The sequence below is a fragment of the Bison bison genome, unplaced genomic scaffold, assembly GCF_000754665.1.
Source record: "Bison bison bison isolate TAMUID 2011002044 unplaced genomic scaffold, Bison_UMD1.0 scf7180017864525, whole genome shotgun sequence".
Taxonomy (NCBI): Eukaryota; Metazoa; Chordata; class Mammalia; order Artiodactyla; family Bovidae; genus Bison; species Bison bison.
The window spans coordinates 9,238,855-9,249,647 of NW_011495076.1; the positions used below are offsets into that span (position 1 = coordinate 9,238,855).

At 35.3% G+C, this 10,793-nt stretch overlaps 1 protein-coding gene across 1 annotated transcript in view; it reads left to right on the plus strand.

Moving 5' to 3' along the window:
- Positions 1-78: 78 nt before the first annotated feature.
- The window catches only part of FOXP2 (forkhead box P2), a 656,652-nt gene continuing 645,937 nt past the window's right edge, over positions 79-10,793 (plus strand). The window contains exon 1 of the mRNA XM_010831196.1: positions 79-547. The gene's annotated coding sequence lies outside the window, so the exon portion shown is untranslated. The remainder of the gene's footprint in view (positions 548-10,793) is intronic.

Consider the following 10,793-nt stretch of genomic DNA (forward strand, 5'->3'; position numbering starts at 1 on the left):
TGTGCTCTTCCGATCTGCGCGCGGGTGAACTCATTAGGAACAACGAGAAGGAAAGGCACGTGCGAGTCTGGAGCATTTGAGAGTGGAACTCGCGCGCATTTTGCACGGGGACGGGGCGAGAGAGGCAGAACTGGACACGGCTTGGGAGGCTCCTCAGATTCCGGAATCCCCAAGGAGCTAGACCCATCTGTGTATTTGTTTATTCAGCTTTTTAACCAACAGATTTAAACCACTTAATGGACAGCTGCTGTCTGTAGTGCTCCTATCCCTCCCGCCACACACACCCCCCTCCCAGTTTCTCTCACCACATGTTGAAATCCAGTCAGTTTCTTGATCTTGAGGATTGTTCCTCGAGTACTGTTTGCTCCCAGGTGGCCAGGCTTTCACGACGCGAGTGCTCAGAAGGGCGGGAAGGAGAAAGGGCGTGGAAGACCTGTGGGAGTGTTAGGTGTGTATATTTCTAGTCATCATGGATTCAGAAGTGCTGAAAGAGCCACCTCCCCAACTTGTCCAGAGCCTGCTTAGAAGAATAATTAAGTAGTAGCAGGTAAGCCAAGGTGAGAAAGTGAAGCTCTAGTGTCAAGTAGCTCAAGTGGACTTTTTCCAGCTGGAAGTATTTGGGGAGATTTACTTTTGGAAAACAAAAGTTTGCCTGGAAGGCACATCTTTGCACACTCTCCTAATTCAGATTGTTTAGGCTTCAGTGGAGACGGAAGGGGTGTGTTTAATAGCACGTCTATGCTAGAGGTCAATACTAAACAAAGATGAGCTTTGAGATATTTTCATCTTCAATTTTGCATTATGGCATACCTCAGGAAATGTTTTATGTTGTCAAAAGTCCTGTTTATCTTTTCTGTCACTGTGAGTTATGGATGGGTACATTCTCAGTGTCCTGGAATTTTAAAATGTAGTGTTTGTTTAATACTGCTAAACAATTATTTACAATTTTGAGTTATTTGTGTATGCATTAATAAAGTGGGTATGGAGTTATGTACACTGTGATCACTAGGTTTGTACAATGTCATTTTCAGCTTTAAAGCTTTTAAAGTCATTCCCTCTCTCCTTCCTTCTTTCCTTCTCCCTATCCCCCTTTCTGCCTTCCTTCCATTTTATTACTAGACTAGACCCATGTTCAGTAGTTGCTTAGTTCAGTACTTCTTTAAGAAACCCACTGCTTCATTGTTATCTAAAACTAAGTGAGAGAAATGTTTAATTGTGATTAAATTACTAACTTTTAAAGAGACCAGAAACCTGATGATACAGCCCTGTTGGTGACAGAAGACACTCAATTTTAAAAGATCATCTTAAAGTTCACTTTTTAAGTACAAGAATACAAAAAATTAAGGGAATAATTTTTAAATTCAGTTTAAATACGAGTACAATAACTTTTCTTTTTTATACATAATTTATTAAATTACCATTACACTACAATTAATACCAAAATAGAAAAAAAGGGAAATATATGCAAATAACAATTATGTACTATTTTAAGCTATATTTCAAAATTTCTCAACTTATACTTTAGGATTCAGCGTGATAGGAATTCTAGAACTGAATATTCAAATGAAAAGAGACCTTTAATTACATTATGATGTGAATAGATTAATAGTTATATCTGAGTAAACTGTGTTCCAGTTTCATTTCTTTGCACTGATGGTAGTGTAGTGGGTTTGCTTGAAAAAAAAAAAAATCCTTGTAGTATTCTATAAACTTAAAATAGGGGTAAATTGTTGTATGTGACACATTATAAAATTAGGAAGAAAGGTGAACATTAAAATCACAGGTAACCTATAATGAGAAGTTACATTCCTTTTGTACAAGCAAAGACTCAGAAACACAAAACAACTCTCTTTGCGTAACTATTAGAATTGTACTCTATGAAAAGTATGTTTAAATATGTGAAAATGCCTTCATGGCTTGATTGAGACTCATAGAGCATACAGTAAAATATTGAACATAACCAGATAAATTTACCAGACATTTTATTTTAAGAGAACATGTGAGGGATATGGTACTTAATTACATAAAAGAGATATCATTTGTGATACATTTAAAGATTTATGCTGCTCTGCCTTATCATTCTGTGTTGACACTCATGTTAGATCAACTATTAGTTATAATACTGATAGAAAATGGAATGATGGAAATGGTCATGTATTTCTGTCTCTCAGTGAAGTCAGAGAGACCACTGACTTGTAAGAAGTTCTCTTGGCAAGAGTGTTGCTAAACAAAGTTGCAAATCACTGTTGAGTTGCAAAATGATGTTAATTTCATTATAATTACTGAATACTAATTCATGGCACAGTTATTTTTTTCTTTAACTCTGTGGTATATCATAGTACTCTTAGTGATAAATGAATGGATCTAAAATATTCTAACCAGTGCACAGATTCATTCTGCCCTTTGATAAAAAGATAGTTTATTTCTTATCTTAGGCCCAATAAGATTTTAAGATTTGCATAGATTTTTGAAAATAACCTTATCTATGTAGTCCTTAATTCATAGAGTTCTAACAAATTTGATCAAATCCAACCCAGAAAGATTGTTGTTTACCTTCTTAAGCCTTCTGAAAAAGTAATCCAGGTTCTTGAAACTTTACTTAGACAAATCCCAGTGCTTATGGTCCACAGATAGTTTAATGAGTAATTTGAATTTTGTATGCCATAGTTAATGTCTCTTCTTTTTTTGGATGACGTGGACATTTATCTCTTAACATATTCAATACTTGGACTCCAGGCATATCACTTTCAGAGTGTTATCAGGTAAAAATAATTTAAGTTCTTTGGGCTCTTTTCCCCCTTGAGGCTTAAGTCATTTTCGTTGCTTTCTTATGAAGTTGTTCCAAACGTTAGCTACTTCATTTGTCTCATAACTATTTTTTAACACCCTAACTAAGCATAGTTAGGAGGGTTGCTTAAACATATCATTACTTTTTTTTAAGTCCAGAATTGGTTATATGAAAATTCATTACTGTTGAATTATATAAATACTAATAAGTAGAATAGTCTTTCCTTGTAGGTGTTCCTATCTATTAAATGATACTTACTTCCACTTGCCTATTTACTTCTGTCTTATCATTACCTCCGATGTATTGTTATATATATTCTTTGCTTTGCACTGTATTTCCATCTAGTCCCTGCCCCCAATTTTCCAGACAAAATACACACAAAAAGGAGAGTAATTTTGGTGAAATATAAAGAGATATTATAGCTAACAGGTCAGTGTTAGAATATTGAAATGCTGGAGAGAGATCCTCAGAGAAAATTTAGATTTATTATGTTCAAACACTATTAATGTTAAAATAAAAAGTAAACCTGTGTATGTGGGTGACTTATTTGCAGTAATGGTTTTCAACTGTTTTTTTCTCTAAATAGATGCTTCAATGACTTGCTGTCTTATCAGTTGTAATGTTAAATATTGGCCTAATTATTTTTAGGTGCATAATCCCAATTTTGCAATTGGAGTGACTAGGAATTTGTATTTATTTGGACAAAATTTTGTCCAGCAGCCAAATTAAGATATGCTGTAAAATCAGGTATGTTTGTATCACTCTTATTTCATTTTAAAACAACTTTATGTTGTAATGATTTGTAGCTTATAGTTCACATTGAATCCTAATACTTTTTCATTTTGGGCTTGTGAACATTGTTTACACTCTAAATTGACTTGTATCTGATCATTTGTCCAGTTTCCTTTACATGAACAATTCGAATTCTTACATTCCCTCAATTTATATAATTCAATACATTTTAATGTGAGATTTTATTAAAAAATCCATTTTGTCCACAAATTATCTGTGGAGTCCAAGTTCAGTTTTTTTTTTTAATTCCTTGATATTTGAAATATGTGTTCCTGGAACTATATTCTACTGATTGAATTCAACTTCCCAAACAGTTGTACACTATTTTTTTTTCACTGGAATCCATCAAGGATCTTCAGAACATACCTTTCCATTATATTGATAAATATGTCATACTGAGCTGACATCTTCATTCCTTTCTGCTGTAGCAAATTATTTTCATTAGCAAGAGCATATAAAATTTAAATGTTGAAAAAGCACACTGCTATGAAGCAAATGAATCCCCAGGGGTTTAAAAGCTCTCAGCATTTTTAGTTTATTAATGTTCCTCAATTTCCTTTGATTTCTGCCTTAGAAGCCTTAAAATATACTTTGTGGAAGATAATGTTGGTTTAAAATTTAAGTTTTTAGTGTTGCTTTTTAAAGCTCTTTGTAATAAGTCTGAAAGATTTGTGCCATGAAACTATCATAAAAAATTTTTAAAACAGGTTAAGGACATTAAATTTCTCAAAGAAAGGATGCTACTGCAAAGAACATAGTTTCTCTGGTATCCATTTCTTTCTTTTCTTTCTTCTCAACTTTTATGATGCTATTTTCTGTGAAAGTTTTCTTTTTTGCATCATTTTTGTTTTGTATCATTTTGGTACACATACAGAACTACCACTTTGCAACTTTTTCTCAATTTAAGGAAAAAATAACAAAGTTTCCTAAAGTGTATTTTAGGGGGTAAGAAAAAAATCTTGTGGTAGACATATTTCAGAGAAAGTGTTTATAAAATTTCTTGCTGGCAGATAGTGAGGAGAAACTTATAGTACACTAATCCAAATATCTTAACATCTTAGCATATGTAGACTGTCATAAAATCATCTCATTTAAAAAAGAAAAAAACATCCCCAACATCCTTAAAAAATATTCCTCACCATTACTTCACCCAAATTTATGTTCCAGGATTTGGTTGATCTATATTTGTATGCCTGTAGCTAGCTCTTCATTTCCTTTTTGTCTTCATTTTCCCCCCTTTCTCACTAGGTCTTTTACTTTAGCTAAATTATGTCCCCCCAAATCTTGTTTTATCCACCTAATTACTACCCCCTCATTACCCATCTGATCAGGTAGACCATCAGCTACTCCCTGATTTGATGCAATAGCTGCTTAATTTTCCCTGTTTTCTCCCTTCAGGTACAACAGTTTATTCTCCAAGTAGCAGTGACCTTTTGAAGATTTATCTATCTGATTATGTCACTCTTGAAAGGTGTAAATCTTCCAACAACTTATGTCTCTGAAAATAAAAGACAAGGACCTTACTAATGTCCATTTTATTTGACCCCTGCTCTCTGTCTCACAGTATTTCCTATCATTTTCCTCTTATTCAGTCAACCCTAGACACTGACTTCCTTGACATTCCTCAAAATGGGATCAGCTATTTCCCACTTCAGAGTTTTCCTCTGTCTGTCTGTAATGCTGTGTCCTCAGGTATCTTCACTAACTTCAAGTCTCAGCTCAAACATATCCTTATGGCAGCCTTCTCTGCTTGTCGTATCTAAAATAACAAATCGTCATTGCTCATGCTCGTCACCTTTATCATATGTTGATTTCCCCTAGAGCACTATCAACTGACTTTTAAAAGATTTTTTCTTTATTTATAGTCTCAATGACAATGTGTATCCCATGGATACAAAGTTTTCTTTTGGGCACTGTTCTAATCCGGTGTTTAGAACATGCCTTGTACTTGGTAGGAACTCTAAAACTAAATATTGAATTAAGGAATGTATGACTTTGTGGAGGTCCAGCAGGTTACTTCTGTCTGTATCATTGTTCCATTTTGTGTATGTGTGTCACTGAAATTCCTTTTCACCTTACTTTTTCATCTTGCACTCGTCTTATACCATATTTGGGAAACTGTTCATTACTGTATTGGCCAAGACATGACTCTCATCTTGGGTGAGCATGCTGTAAGTTCAGTTTTCTGTATCTTTTTTATTCTTGACCTGAGACTATAACTTAACTTGAAAGTTGTGTGTAGATATTAGTGCTTTTGGACAAAAAATGCACAATAGTTGAGTGCTTCAATATCATAATGCTTAGGACCATTGAACTGACATATTTAATCATAGAACTCATCATTGTATCTGGAAGAAAAGCTATGATAAAGCTGCTGCTGCTAAGTCACTTCAGTCATGTCCAACTCTGTGCGACCCCATAGACGGCAGCCCACCAGGCTCCCCCGTCCCTGGGATTCTCCAGGCAAGAGCACTGGAGTGGGTTGCCATTTCCTTCTCCAGTGCATGAAAGTGAAAAGTGAAAGTGAAGTCGCTGAGTCTTATCCAACTCTTAGCGACCCCATGGACTGCGGCCCACCAGGCTCCTCCGTCCATTGGATTTTCCAGGCAAGAGTGCTGGAGTGGGGTGCCATTGCCTTCTCCGATGATAAACCTAAACAGTGTATTAAAAAGCAGAGACATCACTTTGCTGACAAAGGTCCATATAGTCAAAGCTATAGTTTTTCCGGTAGTCATGCGCGAATGTGAGAGTTGGATCATAAATAAGGCTGAGCACTGAAGAATTGATGTTTTCAAATTGTGGTGCTGTAGAAGACTCTTGAGAGTCCCTTGGACTGCAGGGAGATCAAACCAGTTAATCCTAAAGGAAATCAACCCTGAATATTCATTGGAAAGACCTATCCTGAAGCTGAGTTTCCAATACATTGGCCATCTGATGCAAAAGAGACGACTCATTGGAAAAGACCCTGATGCCGGAAAGACTGAAGGCAGGAGAAGAAGGGGACAGCAGAGGATGAAATGGTTGGATGGCATCACTGACTCAATGGACATGAATTTGAGCAAACTCCAGGAGATCATGAAGGGCAGGGAAGGCTGGCATGCTACAGTTCATGGGGTCCCAAAGAGTTGGACACAACTGAACAACAACAACATCTTAATATGAGTAGCATAATTAGTGTATATAGATGTTCCTAATGTTTATTCTATGAGTACAACATGGGCATTCAAAGTGTTTCTGGGGGTTGATGAGGAAAGAGGGAGGGAAAGGGGTTAAGTCAAGGTCTTTTCTAAAACCATATCTAGATTGTTGTTGTTATTCTGTGGTATAATAAGACAGATAGTTTTACTTTATTTGCATTGGCACACATATCATCATTTATAACTTTTCTTTCATTCTTTCAGTATCCATCTTTAACAGAGCAGGTTAAGGATTTATGATTTGTTGGAAAGTCCATCTTTCTGAATTTAAAATACTATTCTTTGGTTCGTGCAGGTCACATTGGTACATATAATACCACACGGATCCACAGATTTTATTCTCGTAAATCTAATGTCCTGTAGAGTTCTCTTTCACATACTTTGTACATATTTAAAATTTGTATTCGCTTGCTCAGCAGTTTTGTTCTAAATATCTTGAGAAAGGGGTATGTAATCCTCACTATTGATAATGAGAAAAGAGGCCTGTCTTTGCCTACTTCGTCTCATTTCCCTGTTTCTCTTTCCTCTTTGAGACAAATTATAAGATCTTTCAGAATAATTCTGATATCTTATTATACCATGAGTGAATGTGTGGTCCTTGAAAAACTCTGAACAGTGACACAGTGTGGCTTTATTATATTACTACCTCACTTTTTCCTTTCAAAGAACTTACTAACTTATGCCTGCCTTTTTTTTTTTTTTTTAATCCTGGTCCTTAGGTAATCATTGCCCTCTTGTCACCATCTGGCTATTCCAGGTCCCAATGTGTTCTCTTTTCCTTGTTCCAAGCAGGAAATATATTTTTATTAAAGACCTTCTCTGATAATGGTGATGCATATTAGAATGTGGATGAAAATGACTCCTCCTGGGAAGCACAGTTATCTCAGATAGTAACATGGCCTGCTTGGTTTACTGATCAGGGCTCCACAGTGAGTGCCAGGAGACCTGCACCCAGTTTCTTAGTCTGACTTTCAACTATTGTGCAATATTGGGTGGATCTTTTCCTTCAAAATTAAAAAGAGATTGGATTAGTTTTTAGGTTACTTTCAACTGAAACCTTTTATGACATACATAAGTCAAATTTGAAGCTGTAAACAGGTTGTCTCTTACTACAATATAAACACACAGGTAAGAATGACTGGGAGAAAAAGATAATTCCTAAAATAAAGACAATTAAAACCAACAAAAAATTACCATAAATATCTTTGCTTATGAAACTCAGGGGGCTCGGTTAAAAAGGAATTTTTCTTCACTTGTCTTAGCCCACTTGGAATTTTCACATCACTCCCCTCCTTCCCGGTCAGCAACGGAGCCTCACCTTGTTTAACCAGGATGCTGAGACAGGGAGAGGAGAAGTGAGTGCACGTGGAGTTGGTCATGTCAGGGTTGAGAAAAATAAGTAATTGCCTGGCATCCTGTTCCCTGAAGCACATACCATTAACATCCCATAAATATTCATTTCTTTACAATTTTGCCTTGGTCCTGTGGTCATTCACATATTTAGCTTTTGGTGGCATCAACTCAGAAATAAAATGTACAGTTGGATGAGCTGTTTGATAAGCTTTGTCTTTTTAAAATTAGAGCTCTCCTTTTGAATGGACCTTACACACACACACACACACACACACACATTTTTTAGATCCGACATAAAATGTTGGGCTGCCTCATGGTCCAGTCTATGCATTGTACTACATTAAAGCACAACTCCCAGCTCTAGGGGTGCTGCATGTCTTTGCTGCAGTTTGGCTTAAAGGGAGTAAGTAACACAAGGGTTTATACAGTGCACCACATAGGAAGTTAGGCCCCACATTTCTTGAGACATCTGTTTTTCTTCCCTAAAGAACTGCTGAAAAGTCTTTAGAGCCTCATCTAAGTTATTCCTTCACTGCTTTGCTGCCCCACCCCCTAGTCAAGTGATGCATGCATTTACACTAAGTGTGCATGCCCCGCCGAGTGTGCCGTCCTGTGTGTAGTGTAGTGTCTGTTCTCCTTCTGGCTACTTTCCTTGTGACAAATTAGCCTATATGTAGACAAATAAGGAGCCACAGATTGCGTCTCAGAAGGTAGGGGATTATGAATTGCAGTAGTTTTTAGCAGTGATGTAAGCTTGCAAATGTTCATTTTTCAGTACATTTTACCTTGTATGTTGTAGAGCTAACCTTTTTGGCACCTAGGACCATTTTCAAGGACAAATTTTCCACAGACCAGGGGTGGGGCAGGGGGAATGGTTTCAGGATCATTCAAGGGCATTACGTTTATTGTGTCCTTTATTTCTATTGTTATTACACCAGCTCCAACTCATATCATCAGGCATTAGATTCTGGAGGTTGGGGACCCCCGTTGTAGAGAATGTATACTCCTGTAACTAAAAATAAAGTTCATTTGACAGCCTTTGTGTTGTCCCAAAGAAAGTACTTTTAAATTTATATTTTCTTGATCTATTTATAATATTTCTCTACTTTCAGAAAAGTGTGCTTTTAGGTTGCCCTTGTATCACTTCCAATTCTGTGCTGTTTTGTAATTTTCGGTAATTTCAAACTGTCCCTAGTCCTGCATGTCTGTTGCTGAAACTATTGGATAAGTAGAAGAAAGGCAATGTAACTTTTTATTTCTAATTGGTATTTGATTTTACATAGCTGTTCTCTTTGATATCCTTCTAATTGTGTCCTGGAAAAATCTCATTCCCACTGGACTGAAACGATGCTAGATGCTAAAATGTGACTAAGTACTTGCTTACTTGTATTATTATATTAAAGGAACATCATTATTATAAGTATTGTTTTTATTTTGAGAGACAACTTGTTTTTATGACTATAGAAGATCGAATTTTAAAGGCAAATGTACAATAATAGAGAATATATGGTAACAAGCTATGAATAAATAGTAAAGTATTTAATACTTATTTTCTTATTATTCGAACTACATTTTTATGAGAGGACATTTAAAATAGAATACAAATGATTATTTTATTTTTACATGTCTACTTATAATATATTTGAAAATATATTTGATTATTTTTACAAAGCTATTTGGCTATACATTTGATGTTTCATTTTAAAATAAGGTATTGGCTACTATGTTGTAGAAATGATCCTGATAATTTTCTCTCAGAATTGTTACTTGTTACTTTCACTATGATTTATTCATTTTACAAGTTATATTTTAAATGCTCATCTTTACAAAGTTGTTTAAATATCAGACATAATTTGTTTTGTTTTTTCAGGAGAAAACTATCAGATGTAATCTTTTTATTTTTAATTGAACTATAGTTTATGTATAATATTGTGTTTCAGGTGTATAGCAAGTGATTCAGTTATATATTCAGATTCTTTTCCCTTATAGTTTATTACAAAATATTGAATATAGTTCCTTATGCTATACAGTAAATCCTTGTTTATTTTTTATATAATATTGTGTATCTGTTAATTGTATACCACTCATTTATCCCTCCCTCCGTCCTCCTTTCCCCTTTGGTAATCACAGTTTGTTTTCTATGTCTGTGTGTCTGTTTCTGTTTTGTAAATAAACTCATTTGTATTATTTTTTAGATTCCACATATAAGTGATATCGTGTAGATATTTATCTTTGTCTGATTTACTTCACTTAGTAAGATAATCTGTAGGTCCATTCATGTGCTACAGTGGCGGTATTTCATTCTTTTATGGCTGAATAATATTTCATTGTGTACACACACTCACTCACTCACTCACTCACTCTGTATCTTCACTCATCTGTTGACGAATGATTAGGTTGCTTCCATGTCTTGTCTATTGTAAACAGTGCTGCTATGGACATCGTGGTGCATGTATCTTTTCAAATTCTGGTTTCTTCCAAATATATATCCAGGAATTGAATTGCTGTATCATATAGTAGTTTTTAGTTTTTTAAGGAACCTCACTACAGTTTTCCAAAGTGACTGCATCAATTTACATTTCCACCAATGCTGAAGGAGGATCTCCTTTTCTCCACATCTTCTCTAGCATTTATTATTTGTAGACTTCTTTTTTTTCCCCAAC